At 41.3% G+C, this 23184-nt stretch overlaps 1 long non-coding RNA gene across 2 annotated transcripts in view; it reads left to right on the forward strand.

Moving 5' to 3' along the window:
* Window positions 1–22473, forward strand: part of LOC147657912 (uncharacterized) — a 78147-nt gene extending 55674 nt beyond the window's left edge. For both annotated transcript variants that reach the window (XR_015291546.1, XR_015291545.1), the window contains exons 2-3: window positions 12630–13061; window positions 22387–22473. This is a non-coding gene — a long non-coding RNA (uncharacterized LOC147657912). The remainder of the gene's footprint in view (window positions 1–12629; window positions 13062–22386) is intronic.
* The last annotated feature ends 711 nt before the right edge of the window (window positions 22474–23184 follow it).

Here is a 23184-nt window from a genome sequence, read left to right on the forward strand (position 1 = left end):
CCTACGGCCCTAATTAAATATTAAATTAAAAATTTCGCGAGATTCAAACATTGTGCAATTTCTTGGAAATTCTTTCCTCCAATCCGAGAAGTACATTTCGACTTTGGTTTCGGAGCAATTTTTCTTTTTCTCTTCTCTCTCTCTCTCTCTCTCTCTCTACCGGGGATGGATGTTGAGAATCAACTTACGATTTAAACCAACCGCCGCGTTCCAACGCGATAATTAAATGTTAATTAAGCGAGATTCGCCGAGTTAGTTGGCCATGATTGGCCGGTCGAGATACGCGTGTTTAAATCCACGATGTTATTACTCTAACGAGCGTGATGACTCATTTACGACCGGATGGAAATTCGCGAAGCTGACTGAAACTTTAGAGAAGGAGGGTTAGAGGTCTCGGTTCGGTCATTTTCTTCTTACTTGCTTCTTCTGCGTTTGACGTCTTAATCATTTCTACATACCGTACCATTGAACCGTATCGAATTTCATCCGCCAATACAATATACGTATAGTGACTCTCTCTCTCTCTCTCTCTCTCTCTCTCTCTCTCTCTCTCTCTGATTTACGAGCAATTTACAAGTCGCTGTCACGAAAAGAAATAACGGTTAGACTATTGTATATTATACAGACGAATAATTACACACAATTTTGCGAATCTTTTTCTTTTATCTTATCTACTTGTAATTAGATCGACTTCGCGAATTAAAAACTACATTTTCGGAATTCTCTTCGAGAATTTCTTCCGAAGTTTCGCCCTCCACTTTTTTCTGCCCGGGTCTTCCGTTTCCAGGAACCGGCCGACGCGTTCGTCCTTCCCCCCTTCCCTCCCCCCTCCCTCTCTGTCCTCGTCGCGAATCAAACGGCCGGGCAAACGACTGTGACCGACCACGTTCACGGGCCATTAAATTCCTTCCGAGTTTGAGTTTGAATACAAACCTTCCCCTGCCCCCTCGCCCCTTCTCGCCTCCGAGGCGAAGGATAGGACGCGCGAAAAACCGACCGAAGGCAATTATCGTTACGCGGGCACCAACGTCTCTTTCGAGCTTTTGGACGCTCAACTTTTTTTTTCCTCGTTAAAATTGTATGCTCGCTATATATGTGTTTTCCACCGCGAGCAATTTCACGACAATTACTGGGCTGAGGCGGCAACAATCGGCCTTCCGTTGGCCTGGGGCCGGGGGACGGGGAGAGAGGGGAGGAGGAGAGGCTACTGAATAATTCGTCGCGTCCGCTCATCCTTTCCCGAGCACGTCGCAATTAACCGGGCGGAAGATCCACGGCCGATAGCGCGAAAGTAGCGCTAATTAATTAATTCCCACTTCGCGAGTAAAGTAGACGTAGAGTCTACTTTTCCCTCCCTCTTTCCAAGGGGAGAAACGACGACTCGATCGAGCGCAATGATCGCGTTACCGCGATCAATAATTCTCTTTCTTCGACGAAAATTTATATCAGAGTTCGGCAAAGTTGGACGAATCTTTTTCGAATTCGAAACTTTGAAACTTTATCCAAGTTTGCAAAGATTCTTCTAATAATTTAGCATATATATATATATATGTATATAATCTGGCGACCCGTGGAATCCGTGGTATTGCACGACTTACGAAATCCGTAGAATCCGTGGAATCCCCGGGATCCTTGGAACTTGTGATGCACGCGAGATCCGTAGAACTCACGGAATTTATTATAAACGAAACATGTACGAATATTTCTCCTTTTACTCGCGATGGAAAAGCCAATATTTCTTCTTTTTCGCGAGGAAACGATCACCTTCTCGCGCGTTACACTATTTTTTCCTCGACTCGTGCGAAAACTCAGGGAGGAGGAGGAGGAGGAGAAGGAGGGTTCAGGAGGAGAGGAACAAAAGCGAGGCTCGATCGAAGGGGGTGGAAGAAGGAGGGCGAAGGTGGCGGCGGGTCGGGTCCGGATTTTAACAAGAATTTCGCTCGAGGAGCTCGCGAGGAGGAGACGAGAGAGATGGGAGGAGGGAAGCTGGGAATATGTTGTGGCAGGGCCGGCTACGCTCTCTCTCTCTCTCTTCCCCTCCCTCCCACGCCGCCACGGGTCCAGGGGGGTGGCTAACCCATCATTATCGACAATTTATCAATAGCCAATAATATTATATTAAAGCGGGCCGGGGCCGCGTTCCGCAGCGGCGTGGAAACCGAAACTCGCGCGACGCCACCCCTCGCCCACCCCCCACACTCCTTGACCCCGGCTCGGCACGCCAATGCGCCCGTATTTATGTTGCCTCGGATCATAATGTTTATGTTGCCGCAGGGGCGAGGCTTTAATCAGATCACCGAGACCTGGCCGGTTACCACCACGTGAGAATCCCTCCTTCTCCTCATCTCTTTCGATCTTTCTTTTCCTCTTCGAGTGATGCGATGGTAGGTGGTGGTGGTGGTGGAGGAGGTGGTGGTCGGTCGTGTGGAAGCTGTTAACCCTTTAACGATGATGCTCGTCGTACGTGTACGAGATATATGTGTTTTATATTCGTTGTTGAATTTATCTTATGTTATTTGAAAGTTAAGTAGAAAGGTATCTAAGACATATAATACTCCTGATGGCTTCTTTTTTTAGCGTGGTAAGCCTTCCAACGTTTGTTGTGACCTGTGCAGGTGTAGGAGATAAATATATTTATCCTTTTCGTACTCTTCCCGATGGTAGATCTTTATTCACGTTTCTTTAATGCCACGGAAAAATTTTAATTCGCACAAACATCTTCATTTTAGATCATCGACATCTCGCTTACTTACATCGAAATCTTTCTTTTCGAGGTCTTTTCTCTTGTGACAGGAGATAAATACACCAACTATTCAATCACGTAAATTTATTCGTAGACAAATCATTCCTTTCGATTTTTCTCTCAGAAATTCCTCTTCGAGATAACTCGTTGGAAGCTCGTTAAATGAACATATCACACTTATTTCTGTCAGAAAAATTAACAAAGCGTACGAGCAATCTCTCCTCGAATTATCTTGTATCGAGTAAACATCTACTATCGGTCTACTTACCTACGAATCTTGCTATTATTGTAAAAAAAAAAAAAAAAAAGGAAAATTTGAAGTAGAAGACTCGGGTTTAAGAGGAATCCGATTATCTCGTATCGAATAAACATCGATCGATCTACGAATCTTACTTTTATATACGCTCCGCATATTTTTATCGTTTATTGTAAAAAAAGAAAGAGGGAATTTGAAGTGGAAGACCCGGGAAGGATGGAAGAGGAATCCGATTAAGGGGGTAGTGGCGGGTTACCATCTAATATAAGGAAGGCGAAAGAAGGCCGGTTAGATAAGATGCAAAAATGAGCCGGTTAACTCTCGTAGGCACGCTCCGACAGTATCCCGGTCATTACGATATTTACAGGGGAAGCTTAAAGAGGTTGGCGGTGAAGCCAGCCAACCTTCCATCCGCTTTGCATATTATACACTCGGCATATAGTGACACAGACTGTTTGCACAGACGAGATTCTTTTAACCGGTAAATTTAAATCGGCCGATCGTCACGCTGATCAATCGCTATTAAAAACGCGTGTTACATTAATACATCTTTCGATTCTGCCATCTTTATTTCATTTCACGAATGAGATCGTGTCATCGTTAAAAGTAATAGAAAATGTAATAAAAATAAAAATACAATCGTGACTATTTAAATAATACTCTTTAAACGTTTATTTCGATTCTATTCCAGAAAATTGGCGAAAAATTGAGAAGATAGAACGCGAGGAACGTATGATCTCCCCAAACATTCTATTTCGATTCTATTTAAAGGATTCTAAGGCGACTGTTTGTCAGAAAATACGAGGATGTTAGACGAATGTTTAGGATTGATCAGCCCAAATCTCCTATTCGGATTCCGTAAACCGCGTTCAGAGGATTGTTGGCGGAGGTGTTTATCAGAAAATTGGTGAAAAATTGAAAAGATAGAATCTGAGGAGGTGGACGGGTGGGTTAATTTACAAGAAGAGCGATCACGATCGCGCCGATACCCGCTCCTGTCTTGGGATATAATTTAGCGGTAGTCCAACACAGACCGATCTCCCCAATCAACCACTTAGCCCGACGATGTATTTACGAGGTGTTTCGTAATTCTCTCTAATTCGACTCGTGGATCATCGTCGTCCTCGTCGTCGAGCACGCGCTCGAAAAACGATCCCCCCCCCCCCTCCCTCTCCTGTTTATCCTCCTGCGAACCGAGCGTTACGGTTTACCGCGATTCGTCTTCTCGAGGGGAGGCGATACGATCTGCCTACGATAGATCTTCATTCGATGATCATCGCCTCGATAACCATCGAGATCCAGCCGGATAGATCATCCCGCCTGATGAATGGCGCCGGTTTTGTGGGTTTTCGAAATTTGACGAGAACCTATCTATCTATCTATCTATCTGCCATATTGCGCGACCAATCTCCAGAACTCTCAAAGGTAATCAAAATTTGTAGAAATTGTTGCGGAGAGGATATCGATCGTGTATGGATCGATGGATTTTCAAGCCCTTTAATCTCTCTCGATAATTATTAAATTAAAAAGATGATGATTTTTCGGAAAGTTTTTGGAAATTTGACTCTAAACGCGCGAAACGGGGCAGATTTCAGAGTCGTCCGTGTTTTTTCGTAAAAAAAATCGTGAAACGAGGATAGAAGGAGCTCGAGTGGAAATTCCGCTCGTCGTCGTTGCTCGTAGCTGGGTCGAGCGGCGAAAACACAGGTTCCCGATCCCGCCGATATATCCGGATACACGACGGTGGAGGGGGCCCGGGGGGAGAGGGAGAGACTGGTAGACCGCGTGTCTGAAAGGATGCTAACTAGATGCTCGACCCCGAAAAGGGCTGGCTTGCCTCGTTCCTTCCTCTCCTCATCCTCTCCTCGTTTTTCTTCTCCTCCTCCTCCTCCTCCTCCTCCTGATATCTCCTCGTCCCCCTGATGCTCTTCCTGTTCCTCTTTCACGGCGGCTGGCCGGGCCCCTGCATCCAGAGATTAAAAAGTTAATGGGGGGGCGTGCTGTGGGGGCGTGCTACGTGTACGTGGTGCCGGGATTTATGTCTGCACCACCGAGATATCGTTCCGCTCGAACGCCAATAGGCACTGCCTCGTTTCTAAATCTCTACCCCCCCGCCTCCTCCCTTCCCCTGCCCCCCTTGCCTGCGCCCGTGTACTCGACTTTCGCGAAACGAGCCTTCCCTCCTCTCCTCCTTCTGCTCGTGCGCTTTATTCTTCGATCACTCGTGTCGTCGAGTTTGATTTTTTCATACCCGTCGCGAATTCGAAGTACGTCTCGGCCGAAAATAAGCGAGAGACGAGAGAGATCGTGTGCTCCTTCGCGTTCGGGACACTTCGGCCCGATTCGGTCGGGCTCGGACGAAGACGACCGATAATTGTCGAAAACGACCGAAGTTCGAGTGTTCGCTTCGCGAACACCTCGCGTCGTCGATTTATTTATTTATTTATTTATTTGTTCGGAAATTAAACATTTATATTACGAACGAAAGGAAGGAAAAGAATCTAAGGGAAATGGTACAATGAACAATCGAATTGCGTGGAAGAAATTATCGACTCGGTATTATCAAAAAGGAACTGTACTTTTCGGGGAGGTAACCTCTTATCGACGAAACTGGGATCTCAATCGGAAGAGCCGTTTACCGAAACCGCGTGACGATTCTCTCCCGTTGTCGGGATATTCTTCCGGGATTATCCATCGTCACGGATCGTGACCCATCGATCCTCGAACCGTTGGTTTCAGGTAAAAACTAGATCCGTTGTTGCTTCCAACATCGTCGTCGTCGTCATCGTCGTCGTCGTCGTCTTCCATCCCATCCCATCTCCTCCGTCTCTCCCGACTTTCCATTCCATTCCCCCCCCCCCCCCCGTCCCCCCCTTTTAATTGCCGATAATTTATATACAGGGAAATATTAGATTCGTGCGAAACCGTATTAAACCAGGCCTTCCTCCCCTCCTTCTCCTCCCCGCCGCGTCCGTGGCCTCTGAGACCGAGGGTGGCAGGACAAGAATGGAAGGGGGAGGAAGCCGTCTCTCGAAGGCCTGTAATTATTGGCAAACATGAGCACCACCACGCGGCCCATAAGATTAATTTTTACGCGAGATTGATGCCGCGGGATCGAGCTGGGTATCGACTGACGTCGGCCGTTAAGAGGGAGGGAGGGCTCGCCTCTAAGGGGGTCCTCCTATTCTATCCCCCCGTCGAATCGATTCCCGTCCCATCCCATCCCCCGACCGCTCCCGAGAATTTCTTATCCGTTTAAAATTCGAAGACTCTCGAAGGATTTTTCCTTGTTTTAATAATTGCCGGATACGAAGTGATTACGTGAGTTAGTCGATAGCCTAGTTTTCTTTCTTTTTAATCACAATCGTATGTTAATCCGATCAATTATTTTTCGAAATTGGAAAAATCTAGATTTTTTTTTTTTTTTTTTTGATAAATATTTTCCACTTTTTCACGTCCTTCGGTTTCTCCTCAAGCAGTTTTTTTTTAACTGTAACGTTCCAAGAGATTGGAATGATCGCGAAGATGATCGCGCTTCGATATATCCGATCGATAATCGGTGATCATCCAACGACAATTAACCAAACCCGCGCGATACGTTAAGAATATTAATACCCATTTCGCCCTAGAATTAATTAATTTCATTAATTTCCACGCGTTTGATGACGGGTTGTATCGCAAATTATTGGAAAAGCAGGAGAGGAGGGGAGAGGGGGGCGGTTCGTTCGCGAAGTTCATTTCACGTCGATGCTCGATCTCCTTCCCTGCCCCTCGAGGGGAGGCCCCTGAAAAGGCTCAATCTCCGGTGTTGGCCGAAATTCTCACGGCTCTCGTAATTAAAGCGGCTGCGCTCGTTCGGGTACCGCCTTTGCATTCCCGCCGATCGATTAAAATCCCCCAATCCCCGAAATCCCGATATTGCACGAGGGGAAGAAAATTCGAGAAGGAATTTTCGAACGTGTGGTTCGATGAAATTATCGAACGATCGAGTCTGAATGATTTATCAGGGAAGAATTTTTCATCTAAAAGAAACTACGACGCCTGTTCGACTTGGAAAACGAATCGAAATCTAACTCAAATCCCTTAAACCAACGCCTTCGCTACTTCTCCGCCGCGGCAAAAATGTGCATCTAAAAAAAGATCGTCAAACCTGACGGTGTTTATTGGAACGAAAAATTGACGATAAAAGCGAAATATCGTCTCCGATCCCTCCTCATATCGTACACAATACACAATCTTGTGCTACAAGAGTCTGCTAAAGCCTTTTTAAAAGGATTAAAAAGACATCTTGCGTTAAATATTCGCGCGAAACCACTCTCCTTTCTCCTTCTCCTCCTCCTCCTTTTCATCGTCGCACGGTGAAGAATAATAAGAAGAATAACAAGAAGAAGCTTCTCTCGTCGTTAAAGGAAAATCGTCGTGGAGGATTCCCCTCCCGCCGCGGCGAGGCTCTCCCTCCATGAATAACACGGTTGACCATTAAGACAAAACCCGACCTCTGCCATAACTCTCCATAGATTTATAGTAGCCGCGCGCGACTACGAGGGAGAGGAGCCAACCGGCGTTATAATCCTTCTGCTCGTCGTCGTCGTCGTCGTCGTCGTCTTCTTCGTCGTCGTGCCTGGTTTCGTCCTCTCTTATTCGGTCCCTCGTTCCGAGTGAAAGGATCGAAAATACGGGCGATAGATAGATAGAAGAGAGAGAGAGAGAGCGTTCGCAACCTTCGCGCTCACGAACGCGATACATTAGCATCGAGAGACAGAAAGCGCGGAGAAAATGTGCTTGCATGCGGTTGGTGTCCATGCGCCATGGTATATATGTATGTATGTATGAAAGAAGGGGGAGGAGGGAGGAGGTGGTGGCTATAAATATCGGTTTATTTACGGAGCGTTGGGGCCAGAGCCACGCAGCGGGGATAAATTCAGCAAAATGCCCATTTAATTAACACCTTATTTATTGAGACGTCGAGGCTCGTGGGCCTCTTTTCCACAAGGGGGCCCACAAAAGGGATCCCCGGTCGGGGAAAGGTTAGGGAACAACGACGTTGTAACCTCTCGTGCCACTATTTACTCACGCTCGTCGTGTTTCCTTCGATTCTTTCTCTCTCTCTTTTTTTCTTTTTTGTTTTTGTTTTTTTGTTTTTTCTTTTTTTTTAAATCAAAGGAACGCGAAAAGAGCGTCGAGTGGGGCGAAGAGAGTTCGTTTGGAAATGAGAACGATGAAAGGGACAAAAGGGTGGGCGAACGATTGGTCGAAAGGGGGAGGGTGGAGGATGCTTGGGGATGGAGAAAGGATGGAGTCGTTGAAACGGTCGCGTGTAGAACGATGCTCGTTTCTTTTTTTTTTGGGGAGGAGGGAGAGGCTGGGGTGAGATACTTTGAATTGTAAATGTTTCTTTTCTCTTTTTTTAATTTCAAGGGTGGTTAATTGTCTGGATAGTTTTGTATCGTTACGATTTCTCTTTCGTTGATTTTGAAGTTGTATTAGGGCTTTAATTCTTGAATCTAAGATTCTGGATTTAATTTTTGTAGGAGAGATACGTAACAACTTGTTGAAACTATCTCGAAACTAGAATCTTAGAACAAAATAGTTAAAATAATAATCGTAAAAAATATTATTTTCTTCCCTTTTTAAACTACAGTGAAGTGAAAATCGAAAAAGAAATTATTGAGGCTCTCTAACCTACCTTAATAATGACGATGCGTTCCTATCTTGTCACGGTATTACTAGATAATTTCTACATATTTCAGAATACAAGAAATCAAATGTAAATTCTTAGACCAGTATCCAATGATCTATAGGATATAGGAATATTGTATCTATTCAATGTAAGTTCTCAAAAAATCCAAGCGTCTCAGATCTAAAATCCACCCAATAATCCATGGAACATTATATCTATCAAGCGTAAATTCTCAGATCTGGAATAGCCATCGAATATAGATTTTCAAAAAAATCAAGTGAATTCTCAGATCTAAAATCCATTTTATAATTCATGGAACATTATATCTATCAAGTGTAAATTCTCAGATCTATAATCCATCCAATAATCTATGGAACATTATATCAGTTCTCAAAAATTCTCAGATCTAAAATCCATCCAATAATCTATGGAACATTATATCAGTTCTCAAAAAATCCAAGCGTCAATTCTCAGATCTAAAATCCATCCAATAATCCATGGAACATTATATCTATCAAGTGTAAATTCTCAGATCTGACCATGGAATAGCCATCGAATATAGATTTTCAAAAAATCAAATGAATTCTCAGATCTGAAATCCGTCCAATAATCCATGGAACATTATATCAGTTCTCAAAAAATCTAAGCGTCAATTCTCAGATCTAAAATCCATCCAATAATCCATGGAACATTATATCTATCAAATGTAAATTCTCAGATCTGACCATGGAATAGCCATCGAATATAGATATTCAAAAAATCAAGTGAATTCTTAGATCTAAAATCCATCCAATAATTCATGGAACATTATATCTATCAAGCGTAAATTCTCAGATTCTCAGATCATGGAATGCTATCGAATATAGATTTTCAAAAAAATCAAGTGAATTCTCAGATCTAAAATCCATCCGATAATCCATGATAGAACTGCATCTATCAAGTGTAAACTCTCAGATCCGATCATGGAATACCCATCGAATATATATAAATTTTCAAAAAATCCAATCCCAGATTTTAAAATCCATCCACTAATTCATGAAACTTATTCATATATTCGTCAAAATATAAATTCTTAAAAAAGCAAATATGAATTTTCAAACCTAAAATTCATTCGACAATCTATATTTACACTATCAAGCGTAAATTCTCAGATTCTCAGATCATGGAATAGCCATCGAATATAAATTTTCAAAAAATATCCAACAATCGCGAAAATCCATCCAATTTAATTTAATTCATAAAACATTATATATTTGTCAAAATATAAATTCTCAAATATTGAATTTTTAGATCCAAAATATATTTCGAAATATTCCCTTTCAAACACGACCAACAATATACACACTGTACGAAACTCTCAATCTCGAGAGAGAGAGAGAGAGAGAGAGAGAGAGAGATCCGATCGAAATGAGAGGGGGGGAAAGTTTTCCTTCGTAAGTCACCGCTATGACAGGCGAAAACGCCCGCGGCGGGTCCTTTACGAGCCCATTTCGGGGGCAGTTATCCGGGTGTTCAATTATCCGGCCTCGAATTAGAACCTCGTTAAATAATCGTCGGTTAAGGGAGCAGCGGGGCGCAAAGTGGCCCGTCTCCGTCCCCTTCTCTCTCTCCCCCTCTCTCTCTTTTTTTTACGAGGTTCAGGTGCCACTTTTCTCGAAGATTCAGCTGCTGCTGCTCGCCAATGTCTTCTTCTTCTTCTTCTTCTTCTTCTGTTCCTCTTACCACTACCGGGTGGTAAAGTACACCGGGACCGAGGCGGGCTCGGTTACACCTGCTTTGCAAAACTCGGACCGAGAAGAGGACTTACTCCGCGGCGCGCAATTTCCTCTCTTTGTTCCTCCTCTGCCGGCCAGGCCCTCTCCCTCTCTCGAGATCGAGTTACGCGAGCAATTAATAAAGATGAAAGCCCCGGATACCGGTGCGCGTTTCGAGCCGAGTTGCAGTTGTGCGTATTAAAATCGTGTCGATAGTTCTCTCTTAAACGCGGTGAAACGCGATACTCGGAATGATGATTTAACGTTTTAAAAAAAAATGGGCAGGGTTTTATTGACTTTGTGCCGGTATTAATTGGAAAGGATCGATGGCTGGGTCGATTTCTTTCACTTGCGTGAAACGTTGGAGAGAATCGAGGATAATAAGCGTATTTTTTCCTTTGAACCGGATTGTTGCTCGAGGAGAAACAAAGGATATATTTCGAATAATCGCGTTAAGGAAACGTGTACTCGCGCGGAATCGTGTCATTTCGTATTGGAATTAAAATAATAGGAAATCGTTGTATGAAATTATATACCTGCGAAGGAATATCGAGTAAGTACGAGTAAGTAAGTCCACTGAATTCGACGAGAATTGAAAAGTTTTCTTCGCTGGACGAGAACGCGTACAACGATTATATCCGAGGAAAGGTTTTTTTTTTTTTTAACGTATGCATCGATGGCGAGGTATATAATATTGGACAACGACGACAACGACGACGACGATGACGACGACGACAACGACGACGGTTGGACGGAACGAAAACGGCTCGCACCCAACGACTCGAGGCAAGGACCACGGCCGTCCACAAAACCGAGTGGATTACACCTGCGCAGCTGCCCGGCCGGGCAGGTGAATCCTCGACTCACCTGAGCGCCGTAGGTTCCGCGCGCAAACCTGCCCACGGCCACGGACACGTTGACACGTGTAAAGAAAAATACAGGCTCGCGGGCCCCGGGGGAAAAGTGTCTTCGAGGACACGGGCAGGTGATATCAATTGTACGAATTATGCTTGATCGACTTACGAGAGGGCCTCGGGCACGAGCCACTGGTTACGTCGTTCCCAATTTTCGTCGAAGCGCAGCGTCGGCGGAGCGAATTCGATACGCGCCAATCCTTCTCCGTCTTATCGCTGGTGGAATTTTTAGGGAGGATTCTAGGGAATTTTGCGGATTTCGTCGATTCGAGTATTTGCCGACTCGATTCTCGGCCCCGTGGAGTTTTGGAATTACAGAGAGAATCGTGGGGAATTTTGAAATTTAGATTTTCGCAATTCTGAGATCTTAGAATTTTAGGGAATTTTAAAATCTAAGGTTTTCGAATTTTAGAGTCTTTTGGAATCTTTAAATCTTCTATCGATGGAATATTCTAATTCTTTGATTTATGAAATTTTAGAATTGTAGGGAATTTTGAAATCTAAGGTTTTCGAATTTTTGAATCGATTATAGGGAATTTTGGAATCTAAGGTTTTCGAATTTTTGAATTTTCGTTAGCGATTATGAAGTATTCCAACTTTTTGATTTATGAAATTTTAGAATTATAGGGAATTTTAGAATCTAAGGTTTTCGAATTTTTGAATCAATTATAGGGAATTTTGGAATCTAAGGTTTTCGAATTTTTGAATCTTCGTTATCGATTATGGGGTATTTCAACTCTTTGATTTATAAAATTTTAGTACTATAGGGAATTTTGAAATCTAGGCTTTGGCAATTCGAATTCGAATTCCCTAATTATAGAATCTCAGAAGGGAGAGAGAAATTGGAAAATAATTTTGGAATCTTAAACCTATGAAATTTCTGTTACGAGAGTTTGAGGAGCCATTCACTCACCTTTGCATTTCTGAATTACGCGGATCTCCAACGAATTCTAATGGAAACAGAGTAGAGTATGCACTCGAAGCGCCGACAGTCTATTCAGCGACTAATGAAAGCGTACCAGGCCTCTAAATTTCCACGCAGCTGTGCCCTACATTCTTTTCTTTCTTCTTTCCCTCTCTCTCTCTCTCTCTCTCTTTCTCTTTTCGCAATAACTCGTCTTCGATCGGCAAATAAAAGCGGCCCTGTATCGATCTATAATCTGACCGTAAGCTCTCCATTCTCTCCCCCTCCTCTCTCTCTCTCTCTGGCACACGCATGCAACCGACCACGGGCCTCCGCTTCGGCCAGCGCGTATACACCGGCCAATCTTTGTAATTATAGAGCAGCCGCGCGTCCCATTAGCTCGACGGCCCTCGATACACGGAGGAGGAGGAGAAGGAGGAGGAGGAACACGCGAGCGAGAGAAGAGGAGAGGAGAACGGTGGTATCGCTCGGTGTCCACCACTGACCAGCTCAACATCCTCGACTCTGGTGGACTTCTGTCTCTCCCCGTCCATCGGATTGAAAAATTTCACTCAGTTGATGGAGCAACGTTGCTGTGCAATTTTTTTTTTTTTTTTTTTTTTTTAGGAAAGGAAATTTTTTGAATTCGAAGAAAGGCGATTAATAAAGCGAGCGATAAAGCGAGAGTGGCAGTTGACGACGAAGGTATACGTGAGGGACGACATGCCTGTACAAGCGGAAGTCGGTTGTAAACCAGAGCAAACTGTTCACGAGGGAGCGTCGTTCACGCACGCTGGAACACCGACAATGGTACTGTAAAACACGAGCTTGTGCATTTACTTGTATGCCAATGAGAGGTTGCCCCTCCGAGGAGGTGTTCCTTACTCGCCGACACTAGTCGTTACCTCCTTTCCTGATGTCATCATTTCAGTCTTGACTCGAAGTTGCTACGCCTAAGAGAGAGAGAGAGAGAGAGAGAGAGAGAGAGAGAGAGAGAGAGAGAGAGAGAGAGAGAGAAAGAGAGGCTGTTCTCGTTGTCAAAGTAGTGGGTATATCGAACGAATACTTATCCTTTTAAACTCATCATCCAGAATTTTCGTCTATTAAGTAGTTTTCCTCTGTTCCATAATATATCGTTGCATTATCAGGATTCTTGAGTTTTAGAGTCTAGGATAGATTGCATTTTTGGATCTTTGGATTGAAACGCGTTTAAATTACAGGATTCTTGAGTTTTAGAGTCTTTGGATTTGGAATTGTTTGGATTTTAGGATCTTTGGATCGAAGTACGTTTGAATCATAGAATCTATGAACGTTCAAATATCTTAGATCTATTTTATACTATTTTATATTAGAATTCTTTTTAGACTTTTAGAGTTTTTGGATGTGGGATAGTTTGGATTCTAGAGCCTTTGGATTGAAGTATGTTTGAATCATAGAATCTATAAACGTTATAAAAATCTAGGATCTGCTCTATATTACTTTGTATTAGAATTCTTGAGTTTTAGAGTTTTTGGATATGGAATAGTTTGGATTCTAGAGTCTTTGGATTGAATCATAGAATTTATGAATCTTCAAATCTTCTGTCCTACTAAATCTATTAGAATTCTTGAGTTTTCGATTCGATTTGAATCATTAAATCTTGGATCTATTCTATGAATTTAAAATTCTTGAGTTATAGAGTCTTTGGATTTGGAATTGTTTGGATTTTAGGATCTTTGGATCGAAGTACGTTTGAATAATAGAATCTATGAACGTTCAAATATCTTAGATCTATTTTATACTATTTTATATTAGAATTCTTTTTAGACTTTTAGAGTTTTTGGATGTGGGATAGTTTGGATTCTAGAGCCTTTGGATTGAAATATGTTTGAATCATAGAATCTATAAACGTTATAAAAATCTAGGATCTGCTCTATATTACTTTGTATTAGAATTCTTGAGTTTTAGAGTTTTTGGATATGGAATAGTTTGGATTCTAGAGTCTTTGGATTGAAATACGTTTGAATCTATAAACTTTTAAAAATCTAGGATCTGCCCTATATTACTCTATATTAAAATTCTTGAGTTTTAGAGCTTTTGGATTTGATGTAGTTTGGATTCTAGGATCTTTGGATTTAAATTTTATTGAATCATAGGATCTATGAATATTCAAGTATCTTGAATTTCTTCTATATTATAATTCTTGAGTTTTAGAGTTTTTGGATTTGGAATAGTTTAGATTCTAGAGTCTTTGGATTGAATCATAGAATTTATGAATCTTCAAATCTATCCTATTAAATCTATTAGAATTCTTGAGTTTTCGAATTCGAGGACCTTCGATTTGAATCATTAAATCTTGGATCTATTCCATGAATTTAAAATTTTTGAGTTATAGAGTCTTTGGATTTGGGATAGCTTAGATTGAAATTCGTACAACGAACTCGTTGATCAAAAGTGGAATGCAACGAAGATAAAGGGTGTCGAGGATGCGAAAAGAACAATCCTGGCTTGATCCGGGCGTTGCGACAGCGGCGGCATTATGTGGGCCTGTAATTCATTGGTTCCGCCGCAGGTGTTTTGGACGCGAGCGCGGCTGTAAAGCAACTATTAAATCGCGATTTTATGCCCGATCACGTGCCCAAATCTTCTCCGTTACCTAAACTTCTAATTAAACGCAATTTCAATTCTCTCAATCTTATCTATCGATTGCAAAACTGCACGAAATTGCACGTTCGTAAACGATCGCGAGTCCCCCGAAAAACTCACTCGACCGGAATTCGAGATCACGTAACGAACGCGATCCAGCTCGGATTCGGTTGCGCTTTACCTATCGCTACACCCTTCGTTCCCTCTTTTCCCCCCCTCCCTTCTCCTTCTCCCTCTCCCCCTTGACGGTGTTTAAAACGCGTCGTCGCGTGCTCCACCATTCTGCCACGCGTCCAGCAGGTGCGTCTACCTGTCGATCCAACCGCTTTCCAACCACCGACCAAATATTCCGCGAATATATCCGCGATTCTGTTTCTGTTTTTCGCCCAAGTAAAAACAGAATTAACGTGGTGTCATGTATATATATATATATATCTTTAGAATCAATGTTGATTCTATTCTCACTATTTTCGATTATTACGATATTCGAAGAATATTCCGGATATAATTTCGACGGAATAGCATCAATATTGCACGATGCGAAATATTTCGATGGATTTGGATCGAAGATATTGGACCGCGGAATATTTCGTTGCGCGAAAGATATTGTCGATAGTCTGATATTATCATGGACATTGTATCACGAAGTATTTCGTCAGTGGCGTCGTAGCTAATATTGCACCGCGGAATATCTCCATCGTGATGTTATGCACGAAACGTTTCATTTGCAACGTTGCAACTATTAATATTGCACCGCGGAATATCTCGACAGTGGCATCACGTTGTCAACATCGCACCGTAGTTTTGCACGGAGGATATTGCACCGCGGAGTATTTCGTTAATGGCTTTTCACGAAAAATATTGCATTGTGGAATGTTTGAAGGATCGTATCGTACGTACGATTATTGCACCGCGGTGCAATAATTCGTTGATGGAATTGCGCGAGGAATATTGCATTGTGGAATATTCGAACGATTGTATCGTACGTACGATTATTGCACCGTGGTTGGAACTTTGGATGATGGAATTGCACCGAGGAATAATTCGTTGATGGAATTGCGCGAGGAATATTGCATTGTGGAATATTTGAACGGTGGTATCGTATATATTAAAATTATTACATCGTCAATATTTTGTCGCTGGCTTTGCACGAAGAATAATTGCACCGCGGAATAATTCGTTGATGGAATTGCGCGAGGGATATTGCACCGGGGAGTAATTCGTTGATGGAATTGCGCGAGGGATATTGCACCGGGGAATAATTCGTTGATGGAATTGCACGAGGGATATTGCACCGGGGAATAATTCGTTGATGGAATTGCACGAGGGATATTGCATTGTGGAATATTCGAACGATTGTATCGTACGTACGATTATTGCACCATGGGTGGAACCTTCGTTGATGGAATTGCACCGAGGGATAATTCGTTGATGGAATTGCGCGAGGAATATTGCATTGTGGAATATTTGAACGGTGGTATCGTATATATTAAAATTATTACATCGTTAATATTTTGTCGCTGGCTTTACACGAAGAATAATTGCACCGCGGAATAATTCGTTGATGGAATTGCGCGAGGGATATTGCACCGGGAAGTAATTCGTTGGTGGAATTGCGCGAGGGATATTGCACCGGGGAGTAATTCGTTGATGGAATTGCGCGAGGGATATTGCACCGGGGAATAATTCGTTGATGGAATTGCGCCAAGAATATTGCACCGGGGAATAATTCGTTGGTGGAATTGCGCCAAGAATATTTGAATAGTGATATTCGTATATATTAAAATTATTATGTAATCATCGTCACTATTTGCATCATGGCTTTGGAAGATATTGCACCGCGGAGTATTTCGTTGGTAATATTGCACTGCGGAATATTTGAATCGACGTATCGTAGAATTAATACATCGTGGAAAATTTCGGTGGTTTTGTATTGAAGATATTATACACCAAGGAATATTTTTACAGTAGCATCACACTGTCAATATTTGCACCGTGACTTTGCACGTAGGATATTGCACCATGGAATATTTCGTTGCTAACTTTTTAGAAAGAATATTGCACTGTATAACGTTAGTATCGTATATTTTTCGACTCGCATTGCACTAGCAATATTGCACCGTGAAATATCTCGACGAGTATCATCATACCGTCGATATTACACCGTGGCTTTGCACGTAGAATATTGCACCGCGGAAAATTTGATCGATGTCATCGCACGAAGAATAGCGCGAAAAACAAAGGAAATTATTATGCATCGCTCTACCAATATTTCACCGCAAAATATTTCGTCACAGTACTACTAATATTGCGGAATATCTCGACAGTAGCTGCCGATATTACACCAATATTGCACCACGTTCGAATATTTCGTCATACGAAGAACATTACAAAACGCGCGATATCGCGAAATTATTCGTACTCTCGAATCTTGATAAATAAACAAACCAACACACGACAACTTCCAAACTATTCGGTACTAACTTGAAAATACTTTTCTCAATTCACATTAATCATCTTCCCTTAACTAATTCCTGATTCCGAATACTGAAACTCGTCAAACGAGACGAAGACCCCGACGATACAATCCCTATCTTCGTAAAATTAAAAAAGGAAAGAATCGACGATCGAACAACACAATTTCCATTTCATTTCTGTTGCGCCCAATTCGCCTCGGTCGTCGATCCATCTCCCCCTATTCAGGGGATCGTAGAGAAGAAATAGAGAGGAATTTTCCTCACCTGCCTCCTCGATCCTGCCTCCTCAGTTTGCATTTCGACTTCCTAATCGGTCGAAAGTTTCGCACCTGCTTGCTTCCCCTCTATATACGCCTTCTCTCCCCTCCACCTCCCTCCTCGAACTGGCTCGATTAAGCCGGGCAATCGTTAAACTTCAATTAACGAGTATAAGCCAAAAATGGAACGTGGGCCCCTTTCACGGTTAATCGATTTATCGGGCCCGATCGGGGGACCCCGATGATACATAATTAATCGTCTCGAGGAGAAACTGCTCGCGAGGGGACGACGAGGAGCACGATGCGCGGGTTTATTTACGCGATAATCGCGATCGAAATTACGCTCCGTGTATCGTTGTGAAAATAATCGTATCGTTTTATTCATCGTGTTTTCGTGTATAAGATTTCTTTTTTCTTTTTTTTTTTTTTTGGAAACGTGTCGAAATTCGAGCGAACTTTAATCGACTTTAATCGTTTCGTACATAATAATTTTCTGGTTGAATTAAATTTGGTGTATTCTTAATAAGCTACCATTTCCAAATTCTTCTAAATCTTTTTCAATCGATCGATCTCATTCTCTGTAACGTTTACATAAATTTGGGGAAAGCTTAATATCGCACATGGATCTGTGAGAAAACTTTTTTTTAAATAAATTATACCTCCTCTTCTGAATTACAATTCTTTCGCTCGAGCCTCAAGTAGAAAGTTAAAATTTTACAACCTTCCTGAAAACTTTTAAAAACTCTTTCCACAAATTAATTTCGACGATGAGCACGCGCTGAAGAAACAAGAGGGTTATTCCTCCTCCTTTCCCCCCTTCGAAACACGCTACTTCCGTCTAACCGTCGCGTATCGGTCGATGGAAGATGGCACGCAGTGACGATCTCTCTCTCCCGTCCGCGTTACCTGTTACTCGCCTCCGCCATCGGTAATTAGTTCAGCTGCGGAGACGCGTGCCTGCACCTGTGCACCTGTCCTCGCCACGAGGACGCCTTCATAAATACCGCGGCCAGCATAAAACCGAGGAAGGAAGGGTCGATAAAAAGGCTGGACAGATATATCGAGCTCGACTCCAGACGTGTAAAACCGTACTACACGTGAATTTGATTTAGATCTCGACCGATCTATCGTATTTCCTCTCTCTTCGACTTTGGAGGAAATTGGTGCGTTGTGGAAGGATCGTTAAATGTTTAAGAAGAAATTTTAAGGATCCTTCTGGATAGCAGACTTCCAATTTCCTTTCTTCGACTTTGGAGGAAATTGGTGTGTTGTGGAAGGATCGTTAAATGTTTAAGAAGATATTTTAAGGATCCTTCTGGATAGCAGACTTCCAATTTCCTTTATTCTATTTTGGAAGAAAACTTGGTACATTCGTTGGTGTGTTAAATGTCTAAGAAGAAGAGAAATTTTAAGGATCCTTCTGAGTATTAAATCCAATTTCCTTTCTTCGACATTAGAGGAAAATTTTCATTGGTACATTCATTGGTATGTTATGGAAGGATCGTTAGGTATCTAAGAAGAAGAGAATTTTTAAGGACACTAGACTTCCAATTTCCTTTTTTCAAGTTTGGACAAATTTGGTGCATTCATTGATGTGTTATGAAAGAATCGTTAAATGTCTAAGAAGAAGAGAAATTTTAAAGATCCTTCTGGATAGTAGATTTTCAATTTCCTTTGTTCGAGTTTGGAGGAAAACTTGGTACATTCATCGGTGTGTTATGGAAAGATCATTAAGTATCTAAGAAGAAGAGAAATTTTTAAAGATCCTTCCGGGGATACTAGACTTCCAATTTTCCAGCACAAACAGGAATACATTAATCACATTAGAGTTTGAATTTACTTTGATTCTCGACAATTGCGAAGATTTCGAAGAATCGAAAGAATTTTGAAATCTCTCCAGAGAATTCTAGAGGAAATTTCGGAGAAGTAAGATTTCGCAGACTTTTTGAACCCGATCCCTTCAACTTTTCGAATCGCACGCGTTTCCTGCTCAACCACCCACTCTCCCCCCTGGGATTCTCGACACTCGTTCAACTGGCTCGGGAAGAAAAGAGGGAGAGAAAGAAGTTGCATCGCGTATATAGATTCCGCGCAACATTCGGTTATATTCGCAGGTGTTCCGCTGCTGGCGAAACACGGTGAGCCCCGGCTATCGCGCATACACCTCGGTGCATAGACGTTGCGCACCGCGATAAATCTCGGCCACGATACCTATCTCTCGGCGGCTATGCAAGCCAGACGGTTTCCTCGTCGACGGGGATCGTCGTCCCCTCGCGAGCAACCGTCGAACCTCGATCGTCGAGATTCAACCTCGACCCCTGGAATTTCGCTAAACTCCGTACTTCCGCGTGCCTTCGCTGCCCCTCCGTCTCCACCCGTTTCGCCTATCGCGAATGTCTAAACTTCCCCTGTCCGCCCTTCTTCCCTCCAAGTCGAAATTTCGAATAAACGAAGGATTCGATTTTTCGAAAACTCTATCGAAATTGTTGTTCAATGTATGTGTTCATTTGAGAGGAAACTTTTCGAAATTGTATGTAAAATACGTTTAGGTTTTAGGATCTATAAATATTCAAATATCTTGGATTCTTCTTCTATATTACTCTATATTAGGATTCTTGAGTTTTAGAGCTTTTGAATTTAGGATAGTTTGGATTCTAAGATCTTTGGATTGAAATTTTATTGAATCATAGGATCTATGAACGTCCAAGTATCTTGAATCTGTTCTATATTACTCTATATTAGGATTCTTGAGTTTTAGAGCTTTTGAATTTAGGATAGTTTGGATTCTAAGATCTTTGGATTGAAATTTTATTGAATCATAGGATCCAAGTATCTTGAATCTGTTCTATATTACTCTATATAAGGATTCTTGAGTTTTAGAGCTTTTGAATTTAGGATAGTTTGAATTCTAAGATCTTTGGATTGAAATTCGATTGAATCATAGGATCTATGAACGTTCAAGTATCTTGAACTTGTTTTATATTACTCTATATTGGAATTCTTAAGTTTTAGAGCTTTTGAATTTAGGATAGTTTGGATTCTAGGATCTTTAGATTGAAATTCGATTGAATCATAGGATCTATGAACGTCCAAGTATCTTGAATCTGTTCTATATTATTCTATATTAGGATTCTTGAGTTTTAGAGTTTTTGAATTTAGGATAGTTTGAATTCTAAGATCTTTGGATTGAAATTCGATTGAATCATAGGATCTATGAACATTCAAGTATCTTGAACTTGTTTTATATTACTCTATATTGGAATTCTTAAGTTTTAGAGTCTTTGGATTTTATATAGTTTGGATTCTTTGGGTTGAAATTTGATTGAATCATAGGATCTATAAACATTCAAATATCTTCAACCTGTTCTTATACTGCTCTATATTAGAATTCTTGAGTTTTAGAGCTTTTGAATTTGATGTAGTTTGGATACTATGATCTTTGGATTGAAATTTGTTTGAATCATAGGATCTATGAACGTTTAAGAATCTATTCCATATTAAAATTCTTAAGTTTTAGAGTTTTTGAATTTAGAATCATTGAATTGAAATACATTTGAATCATAAGATCTATATAAACGTTCAAATATTTTGAATCCATTAGAATTCTAGAATTTTAGAATCTTTGAATTTGAAGATAGTAGGATCTTTGGATTGTTTGAGTCATAGGATCTGTGAATGTTTAAATATCTATTCTATACTAGAATTCTTGAGTTTTAGAGTTTTTGAATTTAAAATCTTTGGATTTTATATAGTTTGGATTCTTTGGGTTGAAATTTGATTGAACCATAGGATCTATAAACATTTAAGTATCTATTCTATACTATATTAAAATTCTTGAATTTTAGAGCCTTTAAATTTGGGATAATTTGAATTGAAATACATTTGAATTATATAAGATTTATCAAGTAATTATCTTAAACGATCCATTTCTATACTATTCTATATTAAAATTCTTGAATTTTAGAATCTTTGATCAACTCTCGAAATTGTTGGGATGTTAAAGTACATACTTTGAGAACAATTCGAAAAATTCTCAACGCTTATCTCTTCTCAACCAATTCTCTCAAAACAGCAACTACTATCCAATATCTATATACATTAATTTACGCGCGCATCTCTATTTAATCTCTCCGAAGAAAATTATCCAAAAGAGAAATTCTTCGCACATTTCGTACACAACTGTTCTTACAGTATACCTGTACGCTCGTAATAAATACTCTGAAGAGCAACTTTGAACGATAGTTCTACTCCTGAAACTTACCTTAGTCACGAAAAGGGCGGAGGAAATTAAGGGCACGCGACAAGCTGGTGCGAGCCGCAAGCTGCAGCCTCCAATGCAATCGTATGAATCACGCGGAACGCGACCAAGCTATCATTACGCGTGGTAATCACGGTCATTTGTCCCAACTGTTCTAATTGAGAGCCGATATCGGGACCGCACCTTTCTTGCTGCTCTCCCGTTTCTTAATCGGAACTTTGTTAACAAGTTTGCAACAGGGGACGGAGGAGGCAAGTTGTGCAATTTTCGCTTCTGGCGAATTCAAGAATTCAAGAGGTTCGATCGATAATTAAATTCACGATACTTTCTTTCGGTGTCGTATTATTCAAATATTTCGAAATTTACATCCGTGTAAAATTACGTTAACAAGAGTATTTTGTATTTTGGATTACACAAGATTTGTTGTGATTAACAGAATTAATCGAATCGAAGAAATTTTCTTATTTTGTAATATCTCTATTATTTTTAACTTTTCGTTCATTTCGTTCTGTTCACAGGTCCGATTCACTTTGCTGGCAGGAGAATTCGATGCAGACAATTCTATGTATACAGGGACGATAAATAAATCTGCAAATTTATAATTATATAATCCTTTATTCACACAAAATGACCGACTTTATTCACATATAAAATGACAAACCTTTCCTTATATCCACTCCAAGAAATTGCAATTTGTAATAGAATCTTACGTTCTTGATGGATCTCGCGTCACAAGACTCGGATACTTTCGGATACATATTGTCCTATTAGTCTGAGAAAGGGTTAAGGAACTGAACTGTCGAGAATGTTTTTCGGTACGGCAAGAAACTCGTAGAGGTGAAATACGCGCAACACCGAGACCGAGTCGGGGTTAACGATTATTGCACGGTAAATAACCAAGATCCACCTGTGTACGCTTGTAAAACCGACAGAGCGCTCCATTGTTTTACATGGATGATCGTAAAGCATAACGAGGCCGCGAATTTCCGTGCACTCCCGCGAACGAGCGGCTGTCCACGAGCTTATGCATTCGTTTCTAAGAGATGCACGGAGAAAAACAGAAGAGAAACGTGGAAAAAAGAAAAGGAAATAGAAACAATTGCACGTAATGTATCTACGGTTGATCACTAAAATACTTTCTATTCGTTTATCATTATCATCTTCAGTTTTACAATTTGTCAATCCATTCTTCTTTTCTTTTCTTTTCTTGAAAGATCGATATCGAGCCTCTTTTTCTTACGAACTGTACGGATGGATACTGTTGAATAGCAGAAAAAATATGGCGTGTATATGCGTGCGCGCGTTTCCCTGGCAAG

This window comes from Apis florea, unplaced genomic scaffold (genome assembly GCF_048593485.1).
Source record: "Apis florea isolate Af1SG1 unplaced genomic scaffold, ASM4859348v1 contig_2492_pilon, whole genome shotgun sequence".
In the NCBI taxonomy this organism is placed as follows: domain Eukaryota; kingdom Metazoa; phylum Arthropoda; class Insecta; order Hymenoptera; family Apidae; genus Apis; species Apis florea.